This window comes from Dendrobates tinctorius, unplaced genomic scaffold (assembly GCF_039654945.1).
Source record: "Dendrobates tinctorius isolate UK_male_01 unplaced genomic scaffold, ASM3965494v1 ptg000091l, whole genome shotgun sequence".
Taxonomy (NCBI): Eukaryota; Metazoa; Chordata; class Amphibia; order Anura; family Dendrobatidae; genus Dendrobates; species Dendrobates tinctorius.
The window spans coordinates 3,475,979-3,498,573 of NW_027361759.1; the positions used below are offsets into that span (position 1 = coordinate 3,475,979).

General features: G+C 45.5%; 1 protein-coding gene across 7 annotated transcripts in view; it reads right to left on the minus strand.

Annotated features, from left to right (window-relative positions):
- Nucleotides 1-22,595, minus strand: part of LOC141098413 (putative protein ARB2BP) — a 99,599-nt gene that overhangs the window by 63,553 nt on the left and 13,451 nt on the right. For all 7 annotated transcript variants that reach the window (XR_012234225.1, XR_012234223.1, XR_012234226.1 and 4 more), the window contains exon 2: nucleotides 5,185-5,243. The gene's annotated coding sequence lies outside the window, so the exon portion shown is untranslated. The remainder of the gene's footprint in view (nucleotides 1-5,184; nucleotides 5,244-22,595) is intronic.

Below are 22,595 nucleotides of genomic sequence, written 5' to 3' on the forward strand. Positions count from 1 at the left end.
ACATGAGATCTTTACAGAAAAAAGGAATAAGGAGACCCACATGGAGTCTCACTCTGCTGCCTCCGCTGAGCTTCAGAGGGCCATTATACGCTCCTTGAAAAAAATCGGAGATCTGGTCCCTGAAATACGGAGGAGGAACAAAGATGACATCCTCAATAAGCGGAGAAACATCAACGCAGAGTTAGAGCTGGAAGAGGTTCAACAAGAAACACACAGACATGTCACAGTCTCCAGATCTGAGAGTCTGGAGACACCAAACCTACAAAGAGCGGCAGCCCAGAAGAGGATCAGGAACAGCAGAGACTGGGTTGTCCAATGTACAAGAGGTCTCATCTATGCCAAACCCATTATAAATGGGAATGGTGCATTATGGAGGTGCAGGACATCAGCTGAGAACATCTCCATCTCAGAGAACAAACAGCTGAGTGATTCTCCACCAAACACATCACTGGATAAAGAGGAGCCAGGTAAGATGGAAACTGTTCAGTATAAGGAGACTGGGGTGAGGGGGATTATACTCCTAATATTATGTACTGGCCACAATTATCCAAAGTGCAGAAAAACTGCCCTTGTTGTCCATAGCAACTAATCACAATGCAGCTTTCATAGTTCTATAGAATTCAGATACAAACCAGACAGGCCTAAATGCATCTGCACTAATACAGGGTGAAGCGGACCCAAGTAAAATGGCAGCTGCACAGGTGCATAAATACCAAATGAAACAGCCAGCCTACAATCAGGGATTGGCCGTGTGGCACACCAGCGCAGGAGAAATAATCCGCATGTGGCAGTGTTCACACAGGGAATGCAGTGCTTCTGGTTCACAACCTCTTAGTAACACCATATAGGGGGTTGCCCAGTGCCAACTAGAATGCATCCCGTGTGAACAGAGGCCACAAGTTTGCAGAACCATTTGGGCCCAACTGCACCCTGAAAAAATATAAAAAGTGCACAAAAAACATATCAATATATGTAAGTTATTGGTTGAAATTAAGGCCTTAATACGGAAGCTGGCAAACTAACGTCAAAGTTCCTTACACTTGCCAGTCCTACTCTAACATGAAAACCTCAAAAAGAGGAAAAAAATCCTCCAAAAAATTCAGATACAAACCAGACAGGCCTAAATGCATCTGCACTAATCCAGGGTGCAGCGGACCCAAGTAAAATGGCAGCTGCATAGGTGCATAAATACCAAATGAAACCGCCAGCCTACAATCAGGGATTGGCCGTGTGGTACACCAGTGCAGAAGAAATAATCCGCATGTGGCAGTGTTCTATAGAATGTTAAGAAATGGAATCTGTGCTGTGATTCGTTGCTATGGGCAACAGGAACTTTTTTGCTATTGGACAGTTTTGATTAATGAAAGCCCAAATATTAGACATTTCCTGCTCATTTACATAATTCTGTTTAAAATTATAATATATGCTCTAGAGTTTTATTTGTTAACCTTGTTTTGACTTTATTCCGTTTTTTACCTCCCTGCTTCGAAAACACATAACTTTTTTTTAATTTTTCTGCCAATATAGCTGTATGTGGACTTGTTTTTTACTGGACCAAGCTGTAGCTTTTCAGGACACGATTAATTTTATCACTCAATGTTCTGGAAAACAGGGAAAAAAAGGTTCAAAATGTGGTAAAACTGGAAAAAAAAGATTCTTCCATTTTTTCAACTGTGTTCATTCATTTGTGGTGAAAATGACCTCACAAGATGTTTCTCCACATCAGTTACAGCAGCTATGATAATGCTGAACATGCATAGGGGTTTATAACAGATAATAAGGAATTATATTTATAAAATGGTCCATGTCCTGATTATTCTAATACTTAGTAACTTCTTGATTTTGATAACTCAATGGAGCTGTGTGATTTTTCTGCTTGGCAAGCTGAAGTTTTTATTGATACCTTTCCTGGGTAGACAGAACATTGTGATATCTTTTTATTGCAATTTGTTAGGTGGATACAGCTCCTCCAAAAAAATGCAAAAAAAAAAAACAAAAAAAAAACACAGGTGGCAGCTATGTAATACAGGAGCATCTGCCTGGTACGGTGCATGCTCAGCTACTGAGCCCGCTCCATACATTTGCTGCACATCATGACAAACATTTCCATTATGCATTTGCAAAGGGGTTAATAATCTTGTATCATCTCAGCAGATGGAAGCCTTATGATCCCTTGTGACATAGCAGCCATGCCAGCAGAAGACCTTGGTGAAGCTAAAATCTGTATTTCTCCCATTAAAGAAATGGTCAACACTCCAAATACTATTGACCTTGCCAGCCTTGAATTCCAGAAAGTTCTTACACACGGACGCTTCGGCAAAGTAAGTGTGAATTTATCCTCCTCCGTATTCAACCAATGTATCTTGCACAGATACCCAGGAGGGATGTACATATTAATTACAGGATGCTCATATGTAAGGATAATTGGGATAAACTAGTGACATATTACACATTAATCGATGAGCTTTTGGTCTGATCTGTTGTGATTTTTCTCCAGGTGATCTTGACATCAGATCTGGTCAATGAAGGACTGCTGGCCATTAAGATCATGGACAAAAGATCTTGTAGGGAGGACATTTTCTCTACAGAGGTAGAAGTCATGAGAATGGCTGCTGGGTGCCCCTACCTAATGTCCATGCGGGCGTATATGGAGACACAAACCAATTATGCTATATCCATGGACTATATGGCTGGAGGAGACCTGTATTACCACATGGCAGAATTGATGTTGTTTAACACAGAGACAACAAGGTAAATGTCTTGTACTAAATGTTAATAATCCGCTGTAGTCCTAGAGCAATGGACAATGACTACAGGAAAAAATAATGACATCAAAAGGACATGTGATGATCTCATGTTCTTTGTATGATTGTGCATGTAACCACTGATCCACCCTTTCATTTTTACTCCACAGACTCTTTGCGGCAGAGATGGTGTGCGGACTCCAATTCCTGCATGAACATGGCGTCATACATAGGTAATCATTTCACCTTCATAAATCTGTCACCTGTGACTCTCTGTTGTCTCCTTGCATATCTATTGTAGAAAGTTATTTTCATGAATTATCCTCACAATCAGTGTCTGCTCCTTCTCCCTGCAGTGACCTGAAGCCAGAGAACATCCTTCTCCAAGACAACGGACACATCAAAATCTCCGACTTTGGCTTATCAGCCATGAATGTGTTTGAGAATGGCATAGTGAATAAATTTGTTGGCACTCAGGGTTACATAGCGCCAGAGGTAAGGAACATCTCTGTGACTGGTCCCGATAGTAGGATTGAGGGATAATCTGATCCCAATGTATCCTGCTCACATCTAATCACAGACCGATTCTCATAGTCTCTTTGTGTATATCCTGTTCCCGGTATATTCAGCTTCTCTCCAATCTCATGTTTCCACAGATAATGGACCGTGAAGGCTACAACCACCTGGCAGACTCATTTTCATTCGGCGTCATCCTATATATGATGAGTGTAGGGAACCGGCCATTCTATAGCGAAGGCTCAATGGAGGAGTACCACCAGTCTCTGCGTGAGCACATCCCTTATTTTCCACCAGGGATGTGCACTAATACCATTGACATCATAAAAGGGGTGAGTAAGATCAGAAGGATAAGGATGATGGGGGATTACAAGAACAGATAGAAGATAAGATGTGGACAGTCCATAGACAGTGTGTAATAACTTGTCAGTAATAATGTATAATCTAATGACTAATGGTCTCTTTCATTTTCTAGCTTCTTTGCAAAACTCCATCTGCCCGATTTGCCATTACATCATCTATCAGATCCCATCCGTTCTTCCACTCCATAGATTGGAGCGATGTGGAGTGCGGCAGATCCGACCCACCATTCCCATATTACTATGTAAGTATAACACATACAGACATCCATAATGTTGTCACTTCCAAGTAACGCACTTACCCAGTATACCTCTTATTGTTATATCCCCCAGTACACTGTATATACTGAATGTGAGGAGCGGATTCTCAGACGTGTATATTTCTCTTCTTACAGCAGGACTATTAGGCTGATAACAATCAGCCCCATTCCAGTAACATCCAGGAATGAAGATTTATATTAATTGGATAAGACAACAAAACTGGACTTTCTGATTTACCGAACTGTGACAAACCTACCGAGCTTCCACCACTTAACATCCACATAGATTTGAGCACCAAACATCCAGGGATTTATTCCGATCGCCATACTTGGGGTCAGGAAGGAATTTTTTTCCCTTGATATGAGGATAATCCAACAACGAGTCCTCAGGGTTATTTTTCGCCTTCCTCTGGATCAACATAGCAAGTAATTAAAGGCTGAAATTGAAGGACTTCTTTCAGCTATACTTGCTATGTCACCATCTAGACGACTCATCTACAATGTGGTGGTATGGAGAAGACTACCAGATATGGACTGAAAGAAGGAAGCTGCTGCTCCACCACATACCGGATATGGACAGAAAGAAGGAAGCGGCTGCTCCTTATCTTACTTGGCCATGTACAGACAGGAGGCAGCGGCTGCTCCTTCACCTACTTGGCCATGTACAGACAGAAGGAAGTGGCTGCTCCTTCACCTACAAGGCCATGGACAGATGGAAGGAAGCGGCTGCTTCTTTGCCTTCCTGCCCATGGTCAGACAGAAGGCCATATGGTTAATCGCGTTGCTGTAGGAATCCAGGAGAACTCAAACGACACAGATCACGTCACACATTCCTGCTCTTCTCCTCTCATGTGTGATCCAGACCTGGATGTCCAAAATGGGCACAAGTGCAAACCAAGGCCCGAGGAGCGGAATCATCATCTGCTCTTTTCTACAGAAAGTGACAGTATTTATACACTTTCTTTTATCATTGCAAATTAATAACAACTTTATTGCACAAATACATTTATAAAACATCTGTGCTGTTTTTGGTTAGATTCTTCTCATATACAGACCTGCTTTTTTTTTTATTTTTATGGATATCATCATTAAGACCTGGACAAGGTATTTTGGCGCTTAAGCAGATGAAACCAATGGTTCCCCCCGAGAAAAGGAATTGGTTAGAAGCTATAATAACAGGACTTCTAACGCTGCGGTTCTCCCCTTCAATCAGTCCAATAACAATCTCTGATGACCACTTCCATTAACTGTTACTTTTGCTGAGATATTTTGGTGAAAAAGGTAACAAAATAGAATTAGACTTACCGGTAATTCAGTTTCTAGAAACCTTCCACGACAGCATAGGAGGAGGTCGTCTCCACGCCCTAATGGGGGACAGGAAGCACAAGAGGTTAAAAGGTCCCTCCCTCCTCCCTCTCACCAGTGACTTACAACTGATTACCATAGCACCCTCTGCCCCGACGTACACGTTTTGCCCTGCTTCTTCAGTGGGTACACTGAACGTAGTATAGTGGCCAGGCACACACATTCTATGGCACACTGAAAATCCCATGGACAACGAGTGGTGTGGCTGTGAACATGTATCACGGCTCCAATCTAACGGGGCATCTCAGAACTCTATGCTCAGTATGGGTGGGATCTCAGTGATCAGGGACTAGGGAATCGCTTGCCCTGATTGCAATAACCCTGAGCCAGTGAAGTCCTGGTGTTTCATGCCACTCACTCCAATCAGTCCAATTAGAAAACTGCAGTTTATCAACAACCTCTATGTGAAAGAGGCGCTTCATGCAGTAGGGACCGTTGGCAGGTGGTGGGCGCCGAGGCCTGGCGGTCAGGGCTGCCACTAGGAATTTCGGGGCCCCATACTGGCAAAATTTTCATGCCCCCTTAAGATTCCACCTAGGCTCCACCCCAGCTCCGCCTCCACACAACAACACAGTCCCACTGCCCGCTCTTGCTAAAACTCATCTTCTGTACCACGTTCTCACCAATCTGATATTAACAGTTCCCAGCAGACACCAGATCACATACATAGCCAGCATCTTTTGTTTTAGCCAAAATAATTTTTAAGCCGCCACCTCGACAAGGTAGACTCTTTTGGCCAGACCCTACTCTACTCTAACCTATTAAAATCCAATAACTGTCACTCAAAACTCTACTACAAGAGAAAGTAGACAGAAAAAAATACACAAGAACCAATAATAAATTGCAATTTTATTAAGAATATCAAATATTAATCATATCAAAATTCTTTTTAAGCAATTGCCTACCATAAATAAAAAACAAATTAGGCTAGGACATCATTAAACACAGTAGATCATGAGGAATTAATTATGCGGATTAGCGAAAAAAACTCCACCAATGTGAGATAAATAATAATGATGAAAAAAACATCTATAATCTACTCATGCATAATTATCTCTAAATATATCAAAAAGCACTACATGAATTGTCTTAATACATGCAAAAATAGCATCCTCATGAAGTTGCAGACGAAACGCGCATCAGGGTTTTGAGGAACACGGCTCGGACATCGAGTTTTGAGTGACAGTTATTGGATTTTTGCTACTTTTAACCCCTTCACTACCAAGGGTGGTTTGCACCTTAACTACCGGGCCAATTTTTACAATTCTGACCACTGTCCCTTTATGAGGTCATAACTCTGGAACGCTTCCATGGATCACGGTGATTCTGACATTGTTTTCTCGTGACATATTGTACTTCATGTTAGTGGTAAAATTTCATTCATATAACTTGCGTTTATTTGTGAGAAAAACGGAAATTTGGCAAAAATTTTGAAAATTCCGCAATTTTCCAACTTTGAATTTTTATGCCCTTAAATCACAGAGATATGGCACACAAAAAAGTTAATAAGTAACATTTCCCACATGTTTACTTTACATCAGCAGAATTTTGGAACCAAAATTTTTATTTGTTAGTAAGATATAAGGGTTAAAAGTTGACCAGCGATCTCTCATTTTTGCAACACCATTTTATTTTTACGGACCACATCACATTTCAAGCCACTTTGAGGGGTCTATATGATAGAAAATACCCAAAAGTGACACCATTCTAAAAACTGCACCCCTTAAGGTGCTTAAAACCGCATTCAAGGAGTTTATTAACCCTTCAGGTGCGTCACAGGAATTATTTGAATATTTAAAAAAAATTAACATTTAACTTTTTTTCACAAAAAAAATTAATTCAGGTTCAATTTTTTTTATTTTACCAAGTGTAACAGAAGAAATTGGACTGCAAAACTTATTGTGCAATTTGTCCTGAGCACGCTGATACCTGATATGTGGGGGGGAACCACTGTTTCAGCGCATGGCAGAGCTCAGAAGGGAAGGAGCGCCGTTTGACTTTTTCAATGCAAAATTGGCTGGAATTCTGATCGGACGCCATGTCGCGTTTGGAGAGCCCCTGATGTACCTAAACAGTGGAAACCCCCCACAAGTGACCCCATTTTTGAAACTAGACCCCCTAAGGAACTTATCTAGATATGTGGTGAGAACTTTGAACCCACAAGGGCTTCACAGAAGTTTATAATGTACAGCAGTACAATTAAAAAAATCATATTTTTTCCACAAAATGATCTTTTCACCCCCAATTTTTATTTTCCCAAGGGTAACAGGACCCTAAAAGTTATTGTGCAATTTGTCCTGAGTACGCTGATACCCCATATGTGGGTGTAAATGACTATTTGGGCACATGGCAGAGCTCGGAAGGCAAGCAGCGCCATTTGACTTTTTTGGCTGGAATTGAGATCGGACACCATGTCGCGTTTGGAAAGCCCCTGATGTACCAAAACAGTGGAAACCCCCCACAATTGACACCATTTTGGAAACTAGACCGCCCAAGGAACTTATCTAGATGTGTGGTGAGAACTTTGAACCCCCAAGTGCTTCACAGAAGTTTATAACGCCCAGGCGTGAAAATAAAAAAACATTTTTTTCCCACAAAAATGATATTTTTGCCCCAAAATTTTTATTTTCCTAAGGGCAACAGGAGAAATAGGACCCCAAAAGTTGTTTTGCAAATTGTCCTGAGTAGGCTGATACCCCATATGAGGGGGTAAAACACTGTTTGGGTGCATGGCAGAGCTTGGAAGGGAAGGAGCACCATTTGACTTTTTCAACGCAGAATTAGCTGGAATTGAGATCAGACGCCATGTTGCGTTTGGAGAGCACCTGATGTGCGCAAATAGTGGAAACCCCCAATTCTAACCCTAACGGGAAAATAGAAATAAATACATTTTTTTAATTTTATTATTTTTCCCTAAGTAAGGGGGTGATAATGGGGGGTTTGATTTACTATTTATGGCGGTTTTTATGTTTGGCGGCTGTCGCACGCTAAAAGACGCTTTTTATTGTAAAAATAGTTTTTGCATCACCACATATTGAGAGCTCTAATTTTTCCATATTTTGACCCACCGAGTCATGTGAGGTCTTATTTTTTACGGGACGAATTGACGCTTTTATAGGTATTATGTTCGGGCATGTGACATTTTTTGATCGCTTTTTATTTCGTTTTTTGGGACGCAGAATTTACAAAAACCAGCGTTTCATGAATTTCTTTTGGGTGGTGCGTTTACGCCGTTCCGGATGCGGGAAAAATTTAAGGCGGTTTTATTCTTCGGGTCAGTACGGTTACAGCGATACCTCATTTAGGTCTTTTTTTGTGTTTTGGCGCTTTTATGCAATGAAAACAATTTTATATAAAAAATAATTATTTTTGCATCGCTTTATTCTGCGAGCTATAACTTTTTTATTTTTTCGCTGATGATGCTGTATGGCGGCTCGTTTTTTGCGGGACAAGATGACGTTTTCAGCGGTACCATGGATATTTATATGCGTCTTTTTGTTCGCACGTTATTGCACTTTTTGTTCGGCGGTATGATAATAAATCATTATTTTTTGCTTCGTTTTTTATTTTTATTTTTTAAGGGGTTCGCTTAAGGGTTTAACTATTGGGACAGTTTTATAGGGCGGGTCGTTACGGACGCGGTGATACCTAATATGTGTACTTTTATTGTTTTGGTTTTTTTTTTTATTTCCAAAAAATGAATTTATTGGGGAATATTTTTTTTTTTTTTTAAATTTATTTAGCGATTTTTTTTTTTAATTATTTTTACACTTTTTTTTTATTTTTTTTTTCCTTTATTACATTGTCCCAGGGGGGACATAACTGTCCTGTGACAGATCGCTGATCTGTCACATCACAGATCACTGTGACAGATCAGCGATCTGTCACAGGCACTGCAGAGGCTTCCTCATGCCTGCGCTTTGCAGGCACCGAGGAAGCCAGCTTCCTGCAGTCCCCCGGAGGTCCCCGTCGCCATATTGGATCCGGGGACCTGCAGGAAAGGAGCCCCCCGCAGCAGCGCTGCACATTACGCTGCCGTGGGGGGCTCAGGGAAGCACGGAGGGAGCCCCCTCCCTGCCGATGCTTCCCTTTAACCCCCGGTACACCGCGATCGTGTTTGATCGCGGTGTGCAAGGGGTTAACGTGTCGGGGGCGGTCCGTGACCGCCCCTGACACATTGTGCCGGGTGTCAGCTATGATAATTAGCTGACACTCGGCCGCGATCAGCTCTTACACTCTTTGCGGCAGAGATGGTGTGCGGACTCCAATTCCTGCATGAACACGGCGTCATACATAGGTAATCATTTCACCTCCATAAATCTGTCACCTGTGACTCTCTGTTGTCTCCTTACATATCTATTGTAGAAAGTTATTTTCATGAATTATCCTCACAATCAGTGTCTGCTCCTTCTCCCTGCAGTGACCTGAAGCCAGAGAACATCCTTCTCCAAGACAACGGACACATCAAAATCTCCGACTTTGGCTTATCAGCCATGAATGTGTTTGAGAATGGCATAGTGAATAAATTTGTTGGCACTCAGGGTTACATAGCGCCAGAGGTAAGGAACATCTCTGTGACTGGTCCCGATAGTAGGATTGAGGGATAATCTGATCCCAATGTATCCTGCTCACATCTAATCACAGACCGATTCTCATAGTCTCTTTGTGTAAATCCTGTTCCCGGTATATTCAGCTTCTCTCCAATCTCATGTTTCCACAGATAATGGACCGTGAAGGCTACAACCACCTGGCAGACTCATTTTCATTCGGCGTCATCCTATATATGATGAGTGTAGGGAACCGGCCATTCTATAGCGAAGGCTCAATGGAGGAGTACCACCAGTCTCTGCGTGAGCACATCCCTTATTTTCCACCAGGGATGTGCACTAATACCATTGACATCATAAAAGGGGTGAGTAAGATCAGAAGGATAAGGATGATGGGGGATTACAAGAACAGATAGAAGATAAGATGTGGACAGTCCATAGACAGTGTGTAATAACTTGTCAGTAATAATGTATAATCTAATGACTAATGGTCTCTTTCATTTTCTAGCTTCTTTGCAAAACTCCATCTGCCCGATTTGCCATTACATCATCTATCAGATCCCATCCTTTCTTCCACTCCATAGATTGGAGCGATGTGGAGTGCGGCAGATCCGACCCACCATTCCCATATTACTATGTAAGTATAACACATACAGACTTCCATAATGTTGTCACTTCCCAGTAACGCACTTACCCAGTATACCTCTTATTGTTATATCCCCCAGTACACTGTATATACTGAATGTGAGGAGCTGATTCTCAGGCGTGTATATTTCTCTTACAGCAGGACTATTAGGCTGATAACAATCAGCCCCATTCCAGTAACATCCAGGAATGAAGATTTATATTAATTGGATAAGACAACAAAACTGGACTTTCTGATTTACCGAACTGTGACAAACCTACCGAGCTTCCACCACTTAACATCCACATAGATTTGAGCACCAAACATCCAGGGATTTATTCCGATTGCCATACTTGGGGTCAGGAAAGAATTTTTTTCCCCTTGATATGAGGATAATCCAACAACGAGTCCTCAGGGTTATTTTTTGCCTTCCTCTGGATCAACATAACAAGTAATTAAAGGCTGAAATTGAAGGACTTCTTTCAGCTATACTTGCTATGTCACCATCTGGACGACTCATCTACAATGTGGTGGTATGGAGAAGACTACCAGATATGGACAGAAAGAAGGCAGCGGATGCTCCTTCACCTTCCGGTTATGGACAGAAAGAAGGAAGCGGCTGCTCCTCCACATACCGGATATGAACAGAAAGAAGGAAGCGGCTGCTCCTCCACATAACGGATATGGACAGAAAGAAGAAAGCGGCTGCTCCTTCACTTATAGAAAATGCACAGACAAAAGGAAGCAGCTGCTCCTTATCTTACTTGGCCATGTAAAGACAGAAGGAAGTGGCTGCTCCTTCACCTACAAGGCCATGGACAGATGGAAGGAAGCGGCTGCTCCTTCGCCTTCCTGCCCATGGTCAGACAGAAGGCCATATGGTTAATCGCGTTGCTGTAGGAATCCAGGAGAACTCCAATGACACAGATCACGTCACACATTCCTGCTCTTCTCCTCTCATGTGTGATCCAGACCTGGATGTCCAAAATCGGCACAAGTGCAAACCAAGGCCCGAGGAGCGGAATCTTCATCATCTGCTCTTTTCTACAGAAAGTGACAGTATTTATACACTTTCTTTTATCATTGCAAATTCATAACTTTATTGCACAAATACATTTATAAAACATCTATGCTGTTTTTGGTTAGATTCTTCTCATATACAGACCTGCTTTTTTTATTTTTATGGATATCATCATCAAGACCTGGACAAGGTATTTTGGTGCTTAGGCAGATGAAACCAATGGTTCCCCCCGAGAAAAGGAATTGGTTAGAAGCTATAATAAAAGGACTTCTAACGCTGCGGTTCTCCCCTTCAATCAGTCCAATAACAATCTCTGATGACCACTTCCATTAACTGTTACCTTTTTCACCAAAATATATCAGCAAAAGTAACAAAATAGAATTAGACTTACCGGTAATTCGGTTTCTAGAAACCTTCCACGACAGCCCTAATGGGGGACAGGAAGCACGAGAGGTTAAAAGGTCCCTCTCTCCTCCCTCTCACCAGTGACTTTCAACTGATTACCATAGCACCAGTTACCTTTAAGATTCTCAGAATTTGTCCAAGAATGCAGGGAGGGAAATAGTGGTGTCGTGGAAGGTTTCTAGAAACCGAATTACCGGTAAGTCTAATTCTATTTTCTCAAACAACCTTCCACGACAGCATAGGAGGCATAACAACCTATACTGCACTGGGGGGGGGGGGGGGGGGACAACGGCCTGAAGAACTTTTCGGCCGAAGACTAGATCTTTGTTGGATACAAGGTCTAATCTATAATGTCTAGTAAATCTATGTAAGGAGGACCAAGTTGCGGCCCTTCAAATCTGCTCTGAAGATGCGCCTGCCCTCTCAGCCCATGACGTAGAGGTAGATCGTGTTGAATGCGCCTTAATTCCAGCAGGGGGAGTGATGTTTTGCATCAGGTAAGCTTCAAAGATAGCCTTTCTAATCCAATTGGCAATGGTGTTCTTCGCCACCTTCTTCCCTCTGTTTGGGCCAGAGGTATGGATAAATAGGTTGTGGTCGACTCTATAGGGTTTGGTACACTCCAGGTAGTGAAGAACAATACGTCTTACATCCAGCATATGAAACACCTCTTCTTTGGGGTTCGCTGGGTTCTGACAAAATGACGGAAGGACTATATTCTGTGACCTATGGAAGTCGGACACTACCTTCGGCAGAAAAGATGGGTCAAGAGAGAGAACTATGGAATCATCTCTAATAGGTAGGGTTCCCTAACTGAGAGCGCCTGGAGCTCTCCTACTCGCCTTGCTGAAGTTATTGCTACAAGGAAGGCCACCTTACAGGTGAGGAGCTGAGAAGTGCAGGATGACAAGGGCTCAAAGGGAGGTTGAGTGAGTCCCGTAAGCACCACATTCAAGTCCCATGTTGGGACTGTTATTAACTTCTTTGGATGAAGTCTAGTGGCCGATGTCATGAATCTTCTTATCCACCTGTGGTTGGCCAAGTCACAGTCGAACATAGTAACATAGTTATTAAGGTTGAAGGGAGACTTTAAGTCCATCTAGTTCAACCCATATCCTAACTTGCCCCAACATGTTGATCCAGAGGAAGGCAAAAAAAACCCCATGTGGCAAACAGTAAGCTTCACATTGGGGAAAAAAAATTCCTTCCCGACTCCACATACGGCAATAAGACTAGCTCCCTGGATCAACGCAATATTAAGGAAACTAGTGTATATACCCTGTAATATTATACTTTTCAAGAAAGGCATCCAGTCCCTTCTTAAATTTTAGTAGGGAATCACTCATTACAACATCATATGGCAGAGAGTTCCGTAGTTTCACTGCTCTTATAGTAAAGAATCCGCGTCTGAGTATGCTTAAACCTTCTTTCCTCCAGACGTAGAGGATGCCCCCTTGTCTCTGTCACACGTCTAAGAGTAAAAAGATCATTAGAAAGGTCTTGGTATTGTCCCCGCATATATTTATACATTGTAATAAGGTCACCCCTAAGCCTTCGATTCTCCAAACTAAATAACCCCAAGTGTAATAACCTGTCTTGGTATTGCAGACCCCCTAGTTCCCTAATAACCTTGGTCGCTCTTCTTTGCACCCGCTCCAGTTCAGCTATGTCTTTCTTATACACCGGAGACCAGAACTGTACGCAGTATTCTAAGTGTGGTCGCACTAGTGACTTATATAGAGGTAAAATTATGTTCTCCTCATGAGCATCTATGCCTCTTTTAATGCATCCCATTATTTTATTTGCCTTTGCTGCAGCTGCCTGACTGCACTTAATGCTGACACTTGTACTTTCAATGTGGTAGGTTTTAGACCTAGTTCTAGTCCCCTCTGCAAGAAATCCAGGGTACGAGAAATGTTAGGTTTCTCTGGGTCAGGCAAGTCTGGTAGACGGGAAAAGAAGTGTCCAGCTCCACGATGTAGTGAAAAATATTCTTTATTCACTCAATAGAAATTAGGTTTAAAAGCCAGCATGAGTTACAAGGCATGCGATCGATCTATGCGTTTCGAGTGGCTAAGCACTCTTAATCATGATACTTGGTATCATGATTAAGAGTGCTTAGCCACTCGAAACGCGTAGATCGATCGCATGCCTTGTAACTCATGCTGGCGTTTAAACGTCATTTCTATTGAGTGAATAAAGAATATTTTTCACTACATCGTGGAGCTGGACACTTCTTTTCTCATTGCCTTGGATTGTGCACCTTGACACAGCGGTCTCGTGCTCCGATGTTGGAATGCTATGTCTGGTGAGCTGAATTTGTATCCTGAAGTCTGGTAGACACCATGAAGAGAACCTCTTCCATATCTTATTATATTTGGCGATAGTGACCGGTTTTCGGGATTTCTGTAGGGTCTTTATTACCGCCTCTGATAAGCCCTTGGCCCTCAGGATCTGGGTTTCAGTAGCCAGGCCGCCAACCTCATTCCCTTGAGGTTTGGGTGATGTAGGGGGCCTTGCGAGAGAAGGTAGTCTTCCATGGGTAGAGTGAATGGTCCGTCTACCACCAGCTCCGTAATCAGAGAGTACCAGCTCCTCTTTGGTCATAACGGAGCTACTAGGATTGTCGGGGTTTTATCGTCCCGAATCTTCTTCAGGGTTGCAGCAAGGATTGGGATTGGCGGAAAGGCGTAAGCTAGATGGAACTTCCACCTGTGGGCGAAGGCATCCACTCCCAGGGATCTGTCCCTGGGGTTCAGTGAAAAGTAGTCTTCCACTTGAGCATTCTCTCCTGATCCTAATAGGTCCACCTCCGGGAGGCCCCACCTGTCGACCAGTTTCTGGAAGATTAATTTGCTCAGGGTCCACTCGCCAGGCTGGATGCTTTTTCTGCTTAGGAAATCTGCCTGAAGATTGGCGGTACCCCTCAGGTGAATTGCCGTCAAACAGCGAAGGTGCTTTTCGGCGCAGGAAAATATTCGGTTTGAGAGGCCCTCCAGGCTGCTGGATCTCGTACCACCCTGGTGCCTGAGATGGGCCACTATTATATTGTCTGAGTAGACTGATGTGCTGGCCCTGGACCAGGTGCCTTGCTGCCAGTAGAGCTTCTTCCACTGCCTTCAGTTCTCTGAAGTTTGAGGATCGCGCGCTCACTTTCTGGCTCCATAACCCCTGGAATGGGTGACGAGACACTACAGCTCCCCAGCCTTTTTTGCTGGCATCTGTTACCGTGACTAAAAGGGGTCTGAGACCAGTTGATTCCCCTGCACAGGTTCTTGTGGTCCATCCACCATGCCAGCGAGGCTCTCACTACCCCTGGGGTCTGGACCTTTTTGTTCAGACAGGTGTGATCCCGATTCCAGTTTCTTAAAATATGGGACTGGAGAGTTCTGGAGTGGGCCTGTGCCCAAGGTACTGACTGGATACAGGAGGTCATAAATCCTAGTATGGACATAGCTGACCTGAGAGTCGGGGACCTCTGTTCCCTGAACTCTGAGATCCTTGATATTATGGATCTCTGATGCTTCTCCGGGAGGAAGGACATTTGATTTTTTGAATCCAGTAGGATTCCTAAGAATTTAACCTCCTGGGAGGGTTGGATGTGAGATTTCTTTATGTTCGGGATCCATCCTAACGACTGGAAGATGCTCAGGGTCTGAGTCACCTGTAGTTCCAGAATGCGGTAGGAGGCTCCTATTATTAGTAGGTCGTTGAGATACATATGCCCTGACTTCGGATGTGGGACACAGCCTCCGTCATGATCCTGGAGAATACTCGAGGAGCAGATGATATCCCAAAAGGAAGTACGTTGTATTGAAAGTGTCTTATTTCTGGACCCTGGTGGACCGCGAACCTCAGATACTTTCTGTGGGAAGGATGGATGGGGATGTGGAAATAGGCATCCTTCAGGTCTATAGTTGCCATAAAGTAAGACTGCCCTATTAGAGGAATGGCGGTCTTTATCGACTCCATTTTGAATTTGTGGTATGTGTCGGTTGAGGCCTTTTAGGTTTATTATTATTCTCGACTCCCCTGTGGGCTTTCTTACTAGGAACAGTCTGGAATAATGCCCTCTTCCCTGCTCCTTCACAGGGACTCGAGAGATGGCATTTAACTGTAGCAACTGCAGAATGCCGGAATTTAGAGCTGGGGTCTCCCAAGATGGTAGGGAGGTGACTCATATCCCGTGGGGGATAGGATTCGAGTTCTAGCAGTAGGCCCTCTCTGATCACACTGAGGACCCAGGGGCTGCTGGAAATCAACTGCCAAGCAGGAAAGAAACTCGAAAGCCTTCCCCCCCACCGGGATCGAGTCACTGTTTTTCTTGGGACTGCTGTTGCTGCTGCTGGGGGACCAGGATGTTCCTGCCTCTCCCTTTAGCGTAGCTCCATCTTCCCGTCTTTCCCTTCCCTCGTGGTTGGGATGACTGATTCTGGGGGGCTCGAAAAAGACGTTTCCTTGAGGTTCTCTGCTCTGGAAGCACCTTCTTTTTGTCAGTGGCTTTTTCCAGAATTTCATCTAAGGCAGGGCCGAAGACATGTTCACCTTTAAAGGGTAAAGAGCATAGTTTAACCTTGGATGTAATGTCTCCGCTCCACGTCTTGCCAGAGGGCTCGTCTGGCAGAATTTGATTGTACCATGGCTCTGGCAGAAGTACGGATCATCTCCATTGATGCATCTGCCAGGAAGCCCGTAGCTCTCTGCAAGATAGGGAGTGAGTTAAGGAGGTCACTCCTTGAGGTACCATGCGAGATATGGTTCTCTAGCTCCTCGATCCATTGAAAGAGGGACCTAGAGACACAAGTGGACGCAACTCCTGATTTTAAGGTGGCCGCAGAGGATTCCCATGTTTTCCTCAGGAGGCTTTCAGCTTTACGGTCCATCGGGTCTCTAAGCTGAGACACATCATCAAACGGTAGAACCGTCTTCTTTACCACCCTTGCCACCTGGACATCGACTTTCGGGATGTCCCATTTAAACTCCTCTCCTTCCAGAGGAAACCTATGACGGAGCTCTGAATCGGCTGAGTAGCATTTTTCAGGGTATTCCCATTCCTGGGAGATCATGTCCACTATGCTTTTATGAACTGGAAAGCCTGCTCGTTTAGGTCCTTCATATCCCCCAAACATGCAATCTTGTGCTGTTTGCGTGACAGGTTCTTCCTCTAGGCTCATAGTGGCGCGTACTGCGCTAATCAACTCCTCCACGTATTCTGTGGAAAGGAGATACCTTCTAACGTCAGGTGCCCTAGAGGTCCCTGGTTGCTCCCAATTTTCGGAGCTCGAGTTGAATGATCTCTCCGACTCTGATTCTGAATCCTCCACCTGAATCCTCCGTTTTTTTGAAGGTGGTGAGCCCATCATCTGAGGGGGTGGAGGGGGGGACAGGGCGGCTAAAGAGGTCTGAACTTGACGGGTGACCAAGCTGCGGATCTCGTCAATTAATGACGGGTGCTCGGCCCTGACCACTTTATCCGTGCATGCCTGACATAACTTTCTCCCAGTTAGAGGGAAGTTTCGTACTGCATATGGCACATTTGGCCGTTTTGCTGGACGTATTGGTGCTTTTATGGGCAGACTTTTCTCTCTATAAGAAAGAGGGGGAGAAGTATTTTAAGGACCTCTATCCCGGATCGCACCCTTAGGACCCACCCCAGGTAACACTCACTGTAGCTGGGACAGTGCTGGGCTCTGCAGATGCAGGGCAGGAAGCGTCCATGACAGCAGGGGATTTGCCTTACCTGTGGGCATCTTCTGGCGGGTTAGTGAAGAGTTAACTCCGCCCTCAGCGCATTAGCTCGATTCCCCCTCCTCCTCCCTGGGTCCTGGAGCAGGCACAGCAGATGCCGACGAGCTCTGCGCGCTGGCAGCAGGATGGGGGCCGCCATGACAGCGCGCCCTCCACGTACCCCGGAAGTGACCCGTGCGTGTGATGTCACTTCCGGGTCGCACAGCACGCAGGGGAGGAGGAGACGCCGGAGAGCTGCGGGAGGCCTCCGGCGGGGATCACTGGCCCGCTTTACTCCCCAAAGGGGAGTGCCGGAGGGCCAGGAAACGGTCCCAAATGCAGGAGCAGACGGGAGCAGAACGGAGGAGAGGAGGCTGCACCATCGACCACCACTGCCCGGCTTTTTAAATCACAGGTATGCTATAGCAGCCGGCGACACAGCACACCAGACCTCTCCATGCCCCATGGGGGACAGGAAAGACACTGGTGAGAGGGAGGAGGGAGGGACCTTTTAACCTCTCGTGCTTCCTGTCCCCCATTAGGGCGTGGAGACGACCTCCTCCTATGCTGTTGTGGAAGGTTGCTAGAGAAAAATGTGGTATACTTTAGAGGTGAGGCATAACAGGGAGGGCAATTTCAACTTTGCCCTGGGCTCTGTTGGACACGGCCCCCAGTCCCCCTGGGCCAGGGGGAGGCTAGTGGTGACTGAGGGCCCGCGCCCAAAAGGGCTCAGGGAGAGGCTATAGGGGACTGGAGAATAAACCAAAGGAGTCTAAATCCACCAATAAAATTACTTCACTATTTTATTAATACTCACAAAGACTGTATAAAATACATAGACACAAGTGAACAACCATAAATATGACAATGCCTTACAAAGAGACTAAAGGCCCCGTCACACTAAGCGATATCGCTAGCAATATCACTGTAATGTCACTGGTTTTGTGACACAGTAGCGATATTGCTAGCGATATCGCTATGTGTGATACTTACCTCTGACCGGCTCCCCCCGCTGTCTGTTGCTGATCGCGCGAGAACGGCCTGGGCAGTTTCTCGTCGTCAGCTTCCTGTGGCGCCAACGAGCGACGCGTGGACGCGGGCGGGAGGACGTCAGGATCGCCTCGTCTGACAGGTAAGTAGTGACCCCCGATCGCTGCTATGTCGCTGGTGAGATCTGCCTGTGTAGCAGCTCACTAGCGACCACTTAGCGATGCACCAGCGATCCATATCGTTGTCGGGATCGCTGGTGCATCGCTAAGTGTGACAGTACCTTTAGGTGCAACTATGTGCAGGGCTGCTAACAGCAAACAGAATTATCAGGACTCACCCTGCTCGCCCGCTGCCTCCACCTGGTCGTCCGGTCTGTGGCCTGCCTGTCGCCTCGTCCGGTCCGCCTCCTCTGGTTTGGTCCGCCGCCTCCGCCTGGCCATCCGCCGACAGCTTCCACGTGGCACACCGCACGCTGCTCTGCTCCAGAATGAGGAAGTGGAGCAGTGTGTGATATCACATCAGGACCATGATGCACCCGGCTGAAAGCTACAGTGCCCATTTCCGTTCACCCATGCATTTACAACACTGTGGTGTCTCTTTAAAACACCACAGTGTTGTTAGGCATCGGGGGCGTTCGGAAGCTGCAGCCTTCCCTGAACAAAATGTCAGGGGGCCCGAGCGCAGACCGGGCTGCCATCGTGCTTGGGGCCCTCGGCCGGTCCCCCTTTTTCCTCCTAATCACCGGGCCCCATACTGTAGTAAGGGCAGTAAAGCCCTGATGGCCGTACCAGTAGCAAGCAGTGTGAATGGTAACCATATTATTCAACTTCTGATCTGCACCAGCCTGCATGTATCTCCATTCAATATTAGCAAGCAGTGTGAATGGTAACCATATTATTCAACTTCTTTGCTATCATTCATCTGTTACATTGTTCTCAGGACTTACTGTTGTATATCCATGGGGGGGGGGGGGGGGAAATCACTGGAGAGGTTATCTCAGGAGAAGTGTTTTAGCATAGCCATGGAATCAGGAATGGCTCTTTGATCATCTTTTGCACACCAAGAGGTGCTGAGCAGCTGTTGCTAATTTATAACTAAGCAGCTCTCACAATCCCTCTCTCTTTGCCCTGTAGTGGGGTGTATAAATGTAGACTAACTCTAAGGGGCATGCAAGTGAGGGGTTAGCACGCATTAAGCAAAGCATCGCATTAGCTAAGCATCTAGAAAGACAGTTACTCCATGATAGTCAGGACAGGAGTCAGGTAAACCACACTTTGCTGTCTTTTTAGACACGTGCTTTATTTTTGTCCTCCTGTGTTCCCTTGCCATCCACATTTACCGCCCCATCCCTCCCCCATCACCACTCAAACACATCAGCCCCTCTATACTTTCCTCTCCCATGTTCAGCTCCCATACACTTCTCACCTTCCTGAAAAACCTCAGTCGATCTTGCCCAAACACATTCAACAAAAAAACTGCTAACATTTCAAATAACTACTTGCTCTTTATGTTTTTACTCATACTGATTTCAGGGGGCATCTCCCCCAACCCTGGTCCACCATCCTCCAACCTCAACCCCTACCCTACCCCATATCAAAACCAAAATAATCTAATTAATATTACTTGCACTTTTTCATCTCCTCCTTCTTTCAATTGTGCCCTCTGGAATCCACGGTCTGTATGTAACAAGCTTCCTTTCCTGCATAACTACTTTCTGAACAACTCTCTTAATCTGTTGGCCCTCACTGAAACCTGGATTCAGGATTCTGACACGGTCTCTCCTGCTGCCATTTCCTATGGTGGCTTACAATTCACTCATTCCCCGAGACCCACAAACAGACCTGGTGGTGGAGTCGGCATACTCCTGTCCCCACAATGCACTTTCCAGGTCATCCCCCCAGTTCCATCACTCTCATTCCCTTCATTTGAGGTCCATACCATCAGGCTCTTCCGTCCCCTCTCCCTCAGAGTAGCGGTCATATACCGGCCCCCAGGCTCACCCACCCACTTCCTTGACCACTTTTCAGCCTGGCTGCCGCACTTCATGTCCTCAAAACTACCAACTCTTATCCTGGGAGACTTCAACATCCCCATTAACAGCCCTACTTCCACATCTGCATCCCAGCTTCTATCACTAACCACCTCTCTCGGCCTCTCACAGCTCTCAACCTCTGAGACACAAAAAGACGGTAACACCCTTGACCTGGTCTTTGTCCGGCTTTGCTCAATCTCCTACCTAAATAACTCCCCGCTTCCCCTCTCTGACCACAACATTCTCTCCTTCACGCTCACAAATCCTCGCCCACCCCAGCACACTCCAACCTATCACACATTCAGAAATCTACAAGCCATTAACCCTCAGACACTTTCTGACTCCCTACAATCTTCCCTGTCCCCAATCTCCTCTTTTTCCTGTCCTTATCTGGCTGTTCATCACTACAACAACACTCTTATAACCACCCTTGACCAGGTAGCGCCCCTCACCCTCAGAACCTCCAAACACAGAGTAAAACAGCCCTGGCTCACATCACAAACTCAATTTCTCCAGCGATGCTCTAGGAGTGCTGAACGCCGATGGAGAAAAACCCGCACACCAGAAGACTTCATCCACTTCAAATTTATGCTAAGAAACTACAACTCTGCCCTTCACCTCGCCAAACAGACCTACTTCACCACCCTAATCTCCTCACTAGCCAACAACCCCAAGACACCTTTCACTCTCTCCTCAGGCCAAAAGCACAAGCTCCTACCTCAGACATTTGTGCAAATGACTTGGCCTCCCATTTTATAGAGAAAATAGATAATATCTATCAGGAAATCTGCTCCCAACACCAAGTGCTGTGACTCCCATCCCTACCTGCATTTCCCCTGGCTCACTTTCCACATTTGATCCCATCACAGAAGAGGTCTCCTCTCTTCTTCTCACCCAACTACATGCACTACCGACCCCACTCCCTCACAACTCCTCCAGTCTCTCTCTCCAGTCAACACAACTCACCTAACTACAATCTTTAATCTCTCCTGCTCCTGGGGCATTTTCCCATCCTCCTTCAAACACTCTATCATTACTCCATTATTAAAGAAACCTGCTCTCGACCCATCCTGCACAAACAACTACAGACCAGTCTCCAATCTCCCCTTCATCTCTAATCTCTTGGAGCGCCTAGTCTACTGCCGACTTACCAGTTACCTCTCCAGTCACTCCCTCCTAGACCCTTCACAGTCTGGCTTCCGACCTCTACATTCGACCGAAACTGCACTCAAAGTGACCAATGACCTTCTGACAGCAAAATGTAACGATGAACACTCTCTGCTCATTCTTCTCGACCTTTCTGCAGCTTTCGACACTGTTGACCACCGTCTCCTACTCCATAGGCTCCAGTCACTAGGCATTAAGGACATCGCTCTCTCCTGGTTCTCTTCCTATCTATCTGACCGCTCCTTCAGTGTTTTGTTCGCTGGCTCCACATCATCTCCTTTTCCTCTCGCTGTCGGGGTACCTCAGGGCTCAGTCCTTGGCCCCCCTTCTCTTCTTTCTCTACATGGCCCCAATTGGACAGACCATCAGCAGATTTGGCTTTCAGTACCATCTTTATGCTGATGATACATAACTATATACGTCATCCCCTGACCTTACCCCCGCTGTACTACAGAATGCCAGTGACTGTCTGTCCGCAGTCTCCAACGTCATGTCCGCTCTCTGAAACTTAACCTTTCAAAAACTGAACTTCTTCTGCTCCCGCCATCTACTGACCTCCCTAAATCTGACATTTACCGCTCCGTGGGTGGCACCACAATAACACCCCAGCAGCAGGCACGCTGTCTGGGTGTTATGTTTGACACCAACCTCTCCTTCACATCCCATATACAATGTCTTGCCCGCTCTTGCCGCCTACACCTAAAGAACATCTCCAGAATTCGCCCTTTTCTCATCATGGAAACAACAAAAACCCTCACTGTCGCATTGATCCACTGCAGCAGCGAGGGTCATCTATCTGGCTAATCGGTACTCGGACACGTCCGCTCTTCGCCAGTC